This window comes from Conger conger, chromosome 7 (assembly GCF_963514075.1).
Source record: "Conger conger chromosome 7, fConCon1.1, whole genome shotgun sequence".
NCBI classification, from domain to species: Eukaryota; Metazoa; Chordata; class Actinopteri; order Anguilliformes; family Congridae; genus Conger; species Conger conger.
The window spans coordinates 55184582-55199224 of NC_083766.1; the positions used below are offsets into that span (position 1 = coordinate 55184582).

The 14643-nt window shown below is 43.0% G+C and overlaps 1 protein-coding gene across 2 annotated transcripts in view; it reads right to left on the reverse strand.

The window, feature by feature from the left end:
- The window catches only part of LOC133132414 (CMP-N-acetylneuraminate-beta-galactosamide-alpha-2,3-sialyltransferase 4-like), a 31078-nt gene extending 17343 nt beyond the window's left edge, over window positions 1-13735 (reverse strand). Inside the window, exons 1-3 of one of the 2 annotated variants that reach the window (XM_061247855.1) lie at window positions 13408-13735; window positions 244-328; window positions 21-133 (exon numbers count right to left, since the gene is read on the reverse strand). The gene's annotated coding sequence lies outside the window, so the exon portion shown is untranslated. The remainder of the gene's footprint in view (window positions 1-20; window positions 134-243; window positions 329-13407) is intronic. The other variant, XM_061247854.1, reaches the window with a different exon arrangement.
- Between the last annotated feature and the right edge of the window lie 908 nt (window positions 13736-14643).

Below are 14643 nucleotides of genomic sequence, written 5' to 3' on the forward strand. Positions count from 1 at the left end.
TACTACTGTATATCACTGGCCTGGTAGCTGGGCGGATACTTGCTCAAAGGGTTCACACTTCACTGTGAAGATTGACCATCAAGGAATCAGAGCGCGGAGCCCTTAACGAGTAGGCATGCGACAGCTGACCGACCTACAGAGAACAGGAAAGTGAGAGCCGAGCAGAGTTTAAAAATGTTAGGACCGCAAAACAGACAGGCGGCCCCCCCCCATTCCTGCTCCCCCTCCGTTCCCAGAACCCACCTGGACGAGCAGCGGGGGGGGGGCCAATCCGACGGGCCCCCGGCTCCAGAACAGCACACCTGCAGAGCGGCACTCTCCAGACGAGCTGGGAACTCAACAACACCACTGCTCAGTAAAAAGCAACAGTAACGACCGTAGGCTACTACATTTGCATTAATCCATACCAATGCAAAGACTTGGTTGTTAAGATCTAGCAAGGAAGAGACTTAAACAAAAGAGATCGTTAGTGTCAGCAGACTGACAGCAGGTGATCACGAGCTGGCTCATTAAACCATCGTAGACCATGTGACTTCCCATGTTAAAAGCCCGTTCAGTAGTTTCCCCCCATAAAGATAACTGCAGAAAGATATTGGCAGTTTGACTGCTGTCATATTTGAAAATGTTTAACAGCATTATGGACCTGCTCATCAGCTCCCGGTTGGCTTACACAAGGCCCAATAGGAAGGGCAAGCAGAGCTCTGTGGAGGATGCGAACACAGAGCAAACCTTTGTCTGTTAACTGGGAAGATTCAGCAGTCTTTCTGCAGGCAGTTTAGGACAGGGATTTCAAACTCGAGTCCTGGAGGACTGCTGTATCTGCTGGTTTTTGAATGATGTTCCTGCACTTAAGTGTTTAAGTTAAGTCCTGGATTGGATAAAGAGTCTGCACATGTCGTTTCCAAGGCTTAACCTGGCTGCTGGTGAGAAAAGAAATGGCCCTAAAAAACCGGACTTTCAGAGCCCTGGTTTAGAGAATGAGCTGCATTCTGTCCTGCTCACAGAATGAAGGGTGTATGGGGTGTCTCGGTGGCGCAGCCTGTAGAGCACTGACCGCATGCTCATTGTGAGCCACGACGTCGGCGGTTCGAATCGTCCGACATTTGTCGCATGTCTTCCCCTCTCTCTCGCTCCCGTTCTTCCTGTCTCTCTATACTATATACTGTCCAATAAAGCTGAAAAAGGCCTAAAAATAAAATTAAAAAAAGAATGAAGGGTGTATAACAGAATACCATGGTATTTTGACCACACTGCCAGAAATGTATGTTTTATGTTTGTATACACTTTACTAGATAGAGCTGTACACCTTTTTGTCAATGCAAGTACCCAATCAGCCCCTATGGCAGCAACTAAATAAATAAAAGCATGCAGACCTGGTCAAGAGGTTCAGCTGTTGTTCAGACCAAATGGGGAAGAAATGGGATCGACGTGACTTTGACCGTGGAATGATTGTTGGTGCCAGACAGGGTGGTTGGAGTAGCTCAGAAACTGCTGAACTCCTTGGTTTTTCACTCACAACAGTCTCTAGAGTTTACAGAGAATGGTGCCAAAAAAAAAAACATCCAGTGAGCAGCCTTTCCAGTTCACATTTCTAAAGCTCCCTTAAACTTAATACCCGTTTTCACCACATTTAGCAGCAATAATTTCAACCAAACTTCCTATAATTCCATATGAGTCTCTCATCACTGTTTGAGACCATTTTTAGCCCATTCTTCTTTGTACATTTTTACATTACATTTCTGTCAGTTGACAGACGCTTTTAATCCAAAGCGAAAAGCTTTTAATACAAGTGCATAGGTTCTTCCACAAGTTAAAGTATCACATCCATAACTAGTAAAATACACATGAAGTGTTGTTCTAAACCTATAGTCATCATAAGTGCAATTATTATTATTATTATTATTTTAGACAAGAGGGACAGCTGTGGCCTGCCAGCCAGTGAAAACAATAGCCTAATTCAATAGCCTAGCTCACCTGAGAGAAATAAACACATAACCCAGTTTCATTGTAATCTAAATAAACACCACTACTAACTAACAAACAAACAAACAAACAAACAAACAGCAGAACAACACTATAGTAACAACTAAACTTAATTAGAAACAGCACAAACAAATGATACTTAACTCATCCAGGAGAAAATGCCAGCCCAGCCCACTGGAGAACACTAATGAACTGATTTAATTGAGACAAACTGGTTGGTTTTGAGAGGATTAACTTCTTGTTCCGGATGAGTGAGTAGCATGAGTCATTACATTACATTGTTGGCATTTGGCAGATGCTCTTATCCAGAGTGACGTACAGTTAATTAAACTAAGCAGGAGACAATCCTCCCCTAGAGCAATGATTAAAGGCAATGGCTGTGTGGATCTTATTGTGGCTACACCGGGATTAGAACCACCGACCGTGCGTGTCCCAGTCATTTACCTTAACCACAACAATACAGGCCGCCCCATAGTCAACTGGAGCTTCCTCAGCCAACGGTTCGGTTCCTCCTCAACATCGCTCTTCCCAGCCTGCTACAGCAGATGACCACACTCTCCAACCCTGGCTCAGTTCACCACCCTGTAGACTCGGTCTCGAACACGACCGTGTGCTCAGGAGGAACTCCTCCGCCTATTTCTCATCTCTCCCCGCCCTTCTCTCATACTCCCATTTCCTTCAGTGATAGAGGACACGTAGATCTACCCCCGCTTCATTTTGCTTAACAGGCAAGCAAAATTCAAGGAGAAAGGTTAAGTGCCCGGGCATTGGCACAGCTGCAGCACCCTACATAGGAATGAAGGGCAACCACCTAATTGCACGCCCAGTCCCATGAACACCTCTCTCCACGCCTCTTTGTGAATCACTGTATCTGTATCTGTATCTCACTCTATATCTATCTACAGTCCATCTAACTCTCTGAAAATTCATCTGTAGCTCTAGCGGTAGCTCTCTGTGTTGTATGTGTATCGGTCTCTGTATATATCTCTCTCACTCCCTCAATATAAAATTGTCTCAGTGTACATACTGTGAGACCTGGGGGCTAGGAGGAGTTTTATGCAGGCTAATGTGGAACAGGACGTGGTACTGGTTTTGTCTTTATGATTCCTGTTGACATGGATAAAAGGTCACAGTGGTATGGGATATGGGAACGAATATATTGTTTGTTTTTGTACATTCATTTGCACCCACGTCAGCACTTCATTAATTTAGGATCGTGGACAACCAAATTTAACTTGGTATCATGCCAATAAAGGTACGTTAATAAAGGCATGCGAGTACTAAATGGTCAAAAAAGTCTCTGACTTTCTCTGCACACAAGCACAATTCTTTTTTGTTTCATTTGTACCTAGCATAGCACTTAAATCTGATTAATTGTCCAAAAATCAATGAACTAAATAATGTGCCAATAAATATGTGATTATAACGGTGTGTGTGTGTGTGTGTGTGTGTGTGTGTGTGTGTGTGTGTGTGTGTGTGTGTGGAACTGCACACACAGGATGATGCACCAAGGGGAAGTGTGAAAATCGTCTCATCTCCTCACACCAGACACACCCAGCCATTACTTTTGTTCTTTTTCAGTTAACTGAAACTCATTGAGATGATAAATCTTTCTCTTAACCATGACCTGGCCAAGACCAGCAACAGCTCATGCCACACAATGGCAGACAGACAATATAAATTTGACCACCATCTCCTATGCCACCACCACGTCATAAATGTATTTTTATATCCTCAAGTGTAAGCTGCAGTTTCTAACACACAAACTTTGTCCTCCATCTGCTGTGGCCTCAACCGTCTCCTCTCTTGGTTCAGCCTCTTATATCCAGTGATAACATCTCCCATGCTCGTTAATGCATGGGAACAACTCCAGTCTCCCAGGATGGTAACACACAAGAGTACCCAGATCCCCCGTGTCATTACTGATAACTAAGTCTCCATCTCTGAGGACATAATGCCTGATCCTCAAGGCTTTATTAGTTACATGACAAAGATCAGTTCACTTCAGAGCACAAGATCCACAGAGTCAGAGATGCAAAAGGTACTTTATTGGGCGATCAAATGAACAGCAAAACCTGGAACTGGACATTTTTTTTGGTTTTCATTTGCACTTAATTTATTTGTAATATTTATAAGTGTGTTAATAAAGGTGTGTATACTAAAAGGTCGAAAATAGTCTTTCTGATATTCTCTGCATTTTGGGATTTCAAGGAAACCAACCTGGACGGATCAATTCAGTTGATTACATCCTCTTTTTTCCCCCGCAGACATGTAAGCCCAAGGTTTCGTAAATCGCGCTGCGAAACCAAAAAAACCCGTTGGATTTCCATGAACAGAAACGACCGCATGAGTCAGATCGGCTACTTGTCTGGGTCTACATTTTTTTAAGGACTACATGCACTGGAGTCATTCCCCATTACTGTACTGTATTAGTGGCACACTTTGTCCCATTACTCAACCTCATCTGGAGAGCTCTGGCCAAACAATGTGGGTTTTGACTGCGCGAGCAAAGCCCTGCACTGTGAAGGCTGGAGTGGTGTCCAAGCTTGTGGTAGTTTAAGATGGCGGCCACATAAAGGGCTCCTTACAGCCAGCCGTTAAGGCACTCCTCGTGACCCCCCCGACGGCGTTTCCCGCGGGCCCTGCAAAAGAGCGCTTCGTGCGCGCTCACTTCCGCCTCGACCGCGAAGAACCACCCCGCTGTATGACCGCTTCAAGCTGACAGGAAGGCGACGGTAACCCAAATAACCACGTGTTACCACAGGGGCATGCAGATCTCTGAGCACACAGGTTGAGCGCTGAAGTGGATGGACTACAGCAGCAGAACATGAATGAGTGCAGAGCTGTAAATAAATAACGGAGTGCCCATTGAGTGCATACATACCTGTCCTACACTAAGTGGGCTGTGTGAGCGCTTTGCGTCAGTTTGCGTGTGTATTGGCCGCCTTCTGGGTTACACAGAAAAATGAGCAGGCCGACCAGCACGCTGTCAAATGCACAGGAGTGAAAGCAAGACAGGTAACCGCCATACAATGTAAAGACAGGAACAGGGGCGGTTAACCTTGAGTGAACTTCTTCAATGCTCAGAGCATAAACTCTTTTAATTTATTTAACTCTTTATCTTTTTTATCAACCAGGAAGAAACGCAAATTCACGCCATTTTATACAGCTACAGCACAGCTTCAGTTTGCCTGGCAGGGCACCTGGAACACTGAAAATGGAGAAACGTGCTTGTAACAATTACAGAAACTGAAAATGAGCAGTTCTCAGTTTTCCAGTTCTCAACTAACATAAAAGAATGAATATGAATGAATAAATGAATCAAATAGAATGCAAATAAAAAGTAAGTAGATAAAAATGTACTCATTTTATTTATTTGTGACATTGCTTTCTAAGGAAACAAAATGCCTCCTCTGCCTTTAACCCACCCTAATTACTTACAGTAGAAGCAGTGGGCAGCCATAGTGGAGCACACAGGGACCAACTCCAGTTCTGAGGCCAGTGCCTTGGTGAAGTGCAAACGGCAGGAGCGCACCAAGGGGAAATTTAGACTCTCCAATTAACCTGCATGTCTTTGGACTTCAAGTGAATGAACGGACGGATGAGCCTTACCTCTTTCCCCCACCGCAATGCGATTCGCTATGAAATGAGCTGGTGAGACTGGCCTGACACCTGAACCAGCCTCCTCCACCGACCCACCGCGTCTCCACCGTCTCCCCTCGCTCCCTCTCCACGAGGCCTGGCTTCTGAATGCCTCATTCAGGGCCCCGTTAACCACCTCCACATGCTGCCGCTCCACGAGGAACTCTTCCTCTAAACAACAGGTACGGCCCTCTCCGCGCGGCCAGCGTCGCCGAGGAGAACAGTGCGCCCGTTATGGCGGGCCTGGCGCCGCTCCAAACCTCCTGGAGGGGTTGGGCCGGGGGGTTTCGGGGGGCTAGGGACGGGGCACGCTCGGCTGCCTCACTGGGGCCCCCGTCCCGGACTCAGCGGGGTCCCCTTGCTGGAAGACCTCAGCTTCACGCTTTTAAAAAGCAGCCACAGCATAAAACAGATCATCCCTTTCAAAATTCAACAGCAAAATATCAACAGCACCTTGATGAACAGAAGATCCCATTTCAGAGTTGGGGATACGGAATCAGTTGAACAGAGATACAAAGCCTACTGCCTCACATTTGAAATTCAAGCCAAGTGCAAGAGATTTGGCTGATGTCACTCAAACGCTATGGGCTTGGAAGCTGACAGGTGCAGAATGCTTTTCCTATATTGAATTACGGTCAGCAAAATAAATTGCTCAGTTGAGGGAATCAACGTAGGCAGAAAAGTACAGTAGCTCTTGACACACACCGCTAAGAAAAACGTTTATTTCCCCCCCCCCCCCCAAATGGATTTATGGGAAGTTATAACTGTGTTTGCAGCTGAGTTCACCTCCCTGTGGCGGGCATCGCTATAGGGCGATGTGCCACCGGCGACTGCATGGCCCAGGGTATGGGAGGGCTCGGTCGGTCAGAGATCTGCATTCAACGTTTTCGAGAGTGCTCTGTGAACTGCATGCTAAAGTCAAATATGAAAGGTCTTCCTCTGACTCCACCATATGAATGCTTAGCCAGACTCTGCAGAACGATAAGAAGACGCTGGCTTTTTGTACGGGTCTACAATCAGCCCCAGGAACTGTACAGTGAACTCTGTACAGTGAATTATATTGCTGGCTGGTGCCTTGCATGGCAGCAAATCGCTGTTGGTGTGTGAATATGTGTACATGAATGGGTGAATGAGAAGCATCAATTATGAAGTGCTTTGGATAAAGGCGCTATATAAATTCCAACCATTTACCATACATTGACTGATATGTGAAAGCACAAAACCGAATGATACAAAAAAAAGCAGAATACATGCAACAAAATAAAAAACTAATTCACAACTCAGAAATACATGACGAATCTTGACGGAATTTTCAACTTGACGGTTCTGATTATGACCCCATCAGTCACAATTAAATTTCTTGTTTAACAACGGGATGCAAGAGGACAGAAGAAAATGAGCCACTCTGGAGAAAGTGGCACCGCTGGCAGTCTTGGCAGTTTTAAACGGTATCGCGTTATTGTACATCTGTTTCCCCTCTGAAACTGTATCAGTTCAAGCCCCTCCATTTTCACTTACAAAAAGGCAACGGGTTAATGTTGAACATACACTTCCCGACACACTGCTCATAGCCCATTCACCTGTAAACATGGTTACAACATGACTGCCAAACAATGGGTCCGAAGAACACATGGAACCAAAGCGGAAATAATTCTTCTGTACAATTAATAAAAATGAAGAACTAATTTAGTAATATTTACCAAAAATCACTGTTATCGTTTATCAAAAATTTCTAAAAACTGCATTACTACGCAGTGTAATGCAAATAAAGCCAAGCAAACAGATTAAAAACAGAAGCGTTAGTATTCCTGAACAAGGCCAAATATTTAAATAAATTAATTTAAACTGATTATCACCAAAAATGCAAGTGAGGCTAGTGACTGAAAAAACAAAATCTTAAACTGTTCCTTGACAATGATTTTCTCTTATGATAATGGAAGCTACAATTTGTAAAGCTAGAATCTATTCACAGTCAATCAATGGCACTAACATTTGATTTGATTTGTGTGTGTCCATATGGGCTAGGGTGTCTGCACAGGGAGGTAGCCACATTTAATGAGCAAACAGAGCGGTATATTGAGAATTTGGCACCAGGGTAACGTTAGCTCAGGAGGTAGAAGGTTGCCTTATTTACAAAATGGGTAATACTACTGTCACATCACTCAATGCAAATATAGTCTTTGGGAGACAACATAAATTGAGTATTTCAAAGAATGTATGTACAGAATAATGTGACAGGACTGGAATATGTACACATTAGTCCCACCCAAATAGCAATAATACATTTTTTATATACTCCACGAAGTGATGCTTGGTCTTCTTGGTTATTTTGAAGCGACTCAGGCCGACTCATTGCATTACCATAGTTGTTTGTCTGTGGTGCACCTACATCAGTGGTTTGTATGTGTTCGTATTAGTTTTTTTTTTTTTTACAGCTTTAAATATGGGGAACGTTAAACATGGTTAGTAGAAGTGGCTAGAGTCAGTTTCTCTTAACAGCTACTACTGGAAGTAACATGGCACCACAGCAAAAAAAAAAAAATAATAATAATAATAATAAATATAGCTGCAAGCAGCAATGAGCGGGCCCAAGCACCATGGGCGCAGCCGCCTTGGTGGCATAGTTGTGCCAATGACATGATTAACAATATGTACACACTTGGAAATAATCACCTTCCTGTGCAACGTATAGTGTGCAAAGGAATTCCCCATTGATCAATGAAGGTGTTGGTGCCGCTATTGGAATGTGTAAAACTATGATATAAGCCTCACTTCCTGTTGCCAGATGGTAGCGCTATAACATTGAGCTGTTTATGGTATATGGATTTGATTACACTCCAAAAATAAACATATTTCTACATTTTCAGCCACATCGGAAGATGTCGAGTAAAATTGAAGCCACTTCCTGTTGCCACATGGTGACGTTATAACATCAAGCCATTTATGGTATATGGACTTGATTACACTTCAATATTAAACATATTTCTAAATTCTAAGCCACATCGGAAGATCCATCCATCCATCCATCCATTATCTGAACCCGCTTATCCTGATCAGGGTCGCAGGGGGGCTGGAGCCTATCCCAGCATACATTGGGCGAAAGGCAGGAATACACCCTGGACAGGTCGCCAGTCTATCACAGGGCACACACACCATTCACTCACACACTCATACCTACGGGCAATTTAGACTCTCCAATCAGCCTAACGTGCATGTCTTTGGACTGTGGGAGGAAACCGGAGTACCCGGAGGAAACCCACGCAGACACGGGGAGAACATGCAAACTCCGCACAGAGAGGCCCTGGCCGACGGGGATTCGAACCCAGGACCTCCTTGCTGTGAGGCGGCAGTGCTACCCACTGCACCATCCGTGCCGCCCTGTACATCGGAAGATGTAGAGTGAAATTAAGGACACTTCCTGTTGCCAGATGGTGGCGCTATAACATTGAGCCGTTTTTGCGATATGGAAGTGATTACATTCCAACAACGAACATATATGTGAAATATCAGCCAGATCAAACAAGAATGAAATTACGGCCACTTCCTGTTGGCGTGGCGAGACATAAAATTGTACGCCTCGCCATGGCCATACCGTTTGAGATATCAGATAACATTGACCCGTTCTTGGCATATCGATGTGATTACACTCCAACAATGAACGTATTTATAAAATATCAGCCAGATCAGATGATGCAAACCACAAAATTATGGCCACTTCCTATTGGCGTGGCGAGACATGGAAATTGTACGCCTCGCCACGGCCATGCCGTTTGAGATATCAGAAATATCCTGGCAATTCAGAATCATGACTATCCTGAGACCATTGTGACCCTATTTGGTGTGAATGCGATGAACACCCTAGGAGGAGTACTTAAAAGTTTAGTACGTGTGAAAACGCACAAAATCCAAAATAGCTGACTTCCTGTTTGCATATTTCTGAGCATCTGATTCAGATTCAGACGACCATCACTTCTGATGTGTCTGCCAAATCTTAACATTTGATACATACATATATTTGAGCTTTTGCCAATCTGTACTCTACTAAACTAAATACAAAGTTCAATTACGCAGCTCCTCTTGCTGTAAAGTCATGTTCACAATATGTGAAATAAGTGCAATGTGCCCTCAGCTACAAAACAACGGTATGACAACAAGCAACCTAAAACCCAATATGAGAGAAAACAGCCTTTTTAAAAAGCAGCACTTTTAAGAATCAATTGTGGAGGGATGACACAGAGCCAGCGGTGAACTCCACACTGAAAAGAAAGACCCCCTCGGCCTCGATGAAACGTTTTGGTGCAGTTCCGTGCATTCTGTTTGAACAAGCAGCTTTGCCTGAACAACGGCATCGAAAGGAGCCCGTTTGCTTAAGTTTAGAAAAAGGGCAGTTCCGCATGATTTATTGACCTCTCATTCTGGACCATACTCGGTCCAAAACCTTGGATTCCACATCACTGGTAAACCATGCCTTATCAACGCCACATACAGCGCACTCCAGAATTACAGGCACTGCGCAAAAAATAAACAAGAGTTATTGAGATTAACTGAAAATGCCAACGCAAAAAATACTGTGTGTTTGGCATCCAAACAGAAATGCATAAAAGGAGAGGCACCACAGTGAAATTAGGTGGCGGGCCAGTGATGTTTTGCTGGTTTCATTCCAGAGGTCCAGGGGCACTGGTTAAGATGACATAGTTAATGGATTCCACCAAGTATCAAGAAATTTTGATTTACAATCTGGTTGCTTCTGCCACAAGGCTGAGACTTGGCCATAGCTGGACTTTTCAGCAAGACAGTGACCCAAATCAACAAGAAAATGGTGTCTGTGACAACAAAATCTATGTCCTTCAATGGCCATCTCAGGAGCCAGACCTCAATCCAATCAAAAACCTGTGGGCTGATCTGAAGATGGCAGTACAAAAAGGGTTTTTACGAAGGATCTTGCAAGGATCCGCATCCCTAATCCCTACAAAAGTGTTCCTTAAACTTGTCAAGCATAACAGGAAAAGTCTCCATGTCCTGATATCCTGGACAGAGGTGGAGGCACTTTGTATTAAATTCATGTATGATTTTGCTTGCTTCCATTGAGACAGTAATCAAGGTATGATTACCCCCCACAAAACACACGCGTTTGGGAGATACCTTAATGGTCTATTAGCTTTCTGCCCTAAATCCTGACTAGCCTAATATTTTAGATAAAGTGTATGAACAGCGCTGACCTGTGTGTAGACTCATTGCTCATGTCTGTCTTAAACAGAAGCCCCTTCACTGCACATTCAAACCTGGCCATTCCTCTCCTGGAACACTCAGAAAGAACCATGACTTCAGCTTTGCTTATGGGACCTGCATACTGCACATAAAATGTGTAAATAATAGGTCAAGCTTATATTGCGGAAAACAAATGATTAGCCGACACCTGATATTTTAAGTGACACATAGCAGCCTGTAATGCTATACACTGAAGACAGGCAAAAATCAGAAAGATATTGTACATATCTTTGCCATGACTACAAACCATCAGTACAATTCTATGATACTCCCAGCAATTCAAGTTCAATCAAACATCACACCACACATCGTCAGTTAATAAAATAAAAGACATTTTAAAAATGTAAATGGTGAAAAAGTACATGCATGGTGTTAATAAGTCTTCATGACGTTCACAACATCCTGCCACACACACAAACCGTGTGGCAATAATAAAGAAGTGAAAACAAACCCATCACTCTCGCACAAATGTAATTGCACAAAATCCCCATGCTAGGTTGTGCCCCGGTAAGCAGGTATTCACTTTGCAGTTTTAACACTCGCCCAGGAACTGTTAAACGGAAACTGGTTTGCAACAGTAACTTGAAAGAATTTTGGTTTAATAGAATGACTACCATCGCACCTGGAAGCGACCTATCATGATAGGAGGAAGCACGTATGCACGGTTTCACCGGATGCCAGAAAACACACAATATGGATTGCGCAACAGCTGCCCAACGGTACCGGAAGCCAGAACGAGCGCGAATACTGCCCCATCACCTCCACTGCACTGGAGATCGAGGCATGGACAGGGGCCGTGTTTAAGCCTTGGTTCAGTGGCAGCACCAACTTGCAGGCCACTGGCACAGGACTGAGAACTTCACCCCAATTTGGAGCAGATGATGCAGAGAGGATTTTAAGCCTTTACACACAGCAGAGCTGCAAGGTGTCCCGGCTGAATCATTAACCCCAGGGCTCCCCAGGCTCTCTGTCACGGTCCTGTAGCGTGTGCGTGTGTGCATATGAGCCTGTGTGCGTTTCTGTGTAATTGCGTGTGCATATGGGCATGCGTGTGTTTGCGTGCGTGTAGGTGTGTGTCCATATGGGCTAGGGTGTCTGCACAGGGAGGCAGCCACATTTAATGAGCAAACAGAGCGGTATATTGAGAATTTAGCACCAGGGTAACGTTAGCTCAGGAGGGAGAAGGTTGCCTTATTTACAAAATGGGTAATACCACTGTCACATCACTCAATGCAAATATAGTCTTTGGGAGACAACATAAATTGAGTATTTCAAAGAATGTATGTACAGTATAATGTGACAGGACTGGAATATGTACACATTAGTCCCACCAAATAGCAATAATACATTTTTTATATACTCCACGAAGTGATGCTTGGTCTTCTTGGTTATTTTGAAGCGACTCAGGCCGACTCATTGCATTACCATAGTCGTTTGTCTGTGGTGCACCTACATCAGTGGTTTGTATGTGTTCGTATTAGTTGTTTTTTTTACAGCTTTAAATATGGGGAACGTTAAACAAGGTTAGTAGAAGTGGCTAGAGTCAGTTTCTCTTAACAGCTGAAAGGAGCAAGAAAATTACATCTAAGTTAGCCTCTACTTGCAATTAGGTAGGCTACTACTGGAAGTAACATAATAAATAATAATAATAAATAATAAATAATAATAATAATAATAATAATAATAATAATAATAATAATAATAATAAATGAAAACTCAATTGGTTTAGGGACAACCGGTTCGAGTACATCAACAGTAGTCAAGCTAAGGTTAACGGTTCAAATTCCCGAAATTGCTCTTATTTTATTGTACTTAGTGTTGCTAGATAGCTCATACAAATAAAACAATTGCCACATCAAAATTACGTCCACTAGCGATTGTTTGCTCGGTGCAACATGTCGTTTTCTCAGGATGAACTGACATCGTTACTTCTGGGTCAACAATGAAGGTGAGCTCAGAGACGATTATCCACAATGAATTCACACAGAAGACATGTCTACAGAACAAAGAACTAGACATACTCCTAAAACACGGGCTAGTCTACCAACGGTCTTTTGTGAAATTAATCTAAAGCTGGCAAGCAGTAGAACTACAGATAAAGCAACCGCAACTATTTCCAGGCACAAAAAGTCCTAACGTTAGCTCCCGAGACAAGAGACGGGGCGGGTTGCTCAGCCTGCATATCTGCTTATATTTAGATAGCAACCATTACTTGGAGAGAAAGAATCGCGAAAAAAATCATATGTAGCCAGCAAGTCAACAATTATCAGACTGACACAATGCCTCAACAATATCCAGCAAGACTATTAGCAAACGTTAACAAGCCAAGAACACAGAACGCAATTAGCTCACCAGCGCCAGCTGTATCAAATAATAGCGGTAACGACGTTACACAAATGCTAGCTAAATGTCTACGTCAAGTTATCGTATTAATTATTCTAATGTTTTGTAAACAACCAGCTACTGCACACAAAGTCCCAAGAAACTGATACAGCAACTGGCTTAATAACTCACCAATGATTTATGACTAGCTACCAACAGCTAGCTAGTTTCTTCTCATACCAGGACTCAGCGATGCCAGAGTTACCATTTGAAGAAAGAGTGGTGCCGTTAATGTTTTTGTCCTCAGTCCTCCTCAGTAGTAGGTGTTCAGTATGGCTTGACTGGTCTTATTTCGATATTGTCCTTACAAGTACTTCGCCAACTGCATGATTGCAAGAAAGAAAAATGACTCAAAGAAGAAATTCACATAATTTTTCAGTTTGACTGTCAAGAGGTCCATCGGAATGCAAGTTAGGCAGCGCTTTGCGCTGCACGCCTTTTCCTATAGACGCATGCGCACGTGTTTTAGAGGGATGATTTGGCAGTGAAGAGCATGGTAGTAAGATTCTCTGCAGAACGGAGCCCTCATGATTTGGTTTGGACACGTTGACGCAATCTTGTGATAACTGTGTGTATGTGTATTCGACGGTTTGTATAAAAATGCCTTTAGAAATATTCGAGACATATATTTAGACATAAGTGTATACATACCTTAAAACCCGTAATTTGGGTACCGATGTAAGGATACAATACCTGGTTTATTGGTAAATGTAAAAAGCAGTGCAGCGGTGTGGTAAGGGCTTTGACCTATAACCAGGTGGATGCATATAGGTTCGATAAATACATGATATAGACCCCTATGTATGTAAAACATACATTTCAACATGATCCATCTAAATGGTTATAAAAAATATTGTCATTGCTAAAACTAAATATCCGTCAACTAGGCTAAACATTAAAAGGTTACATTAAGGGTCCGTTTCCACAGACACAGATTAAGCCTAGTCCTTGAGAAAATTAAAATTTGAAAGGAGATTCTCCATTGATTTACAAGTTCATAATAATAATGACAAACATCTTTATAAGCAAAAATCTAATACGAACATCCATTGTTGTTAAAAAAAGGAAAGAACTTAGGCTAGGACAAATGAAAGCTGAGCCAAGCTACTGTTTGTTTGTTTGTTTGTTTTAAACTGACCACAACAGATGCACATTCTCGTTTAGTCTGGCAGTTTCGCAGACACAGATGAAGACTAGTCCTAGACTAAATTCAAATTTTAATGGAGATTCTCCATTAGATTCTCCCTCTCAGTAGAATCAAGTACACAAATGGAGACATATGACCATTTGCATGTTGATTAGACAAGACCTACAAGTTCAAGGTGAGAGAATAGCATAGTAAATTACAGATTTTTTATTTTTTTTATT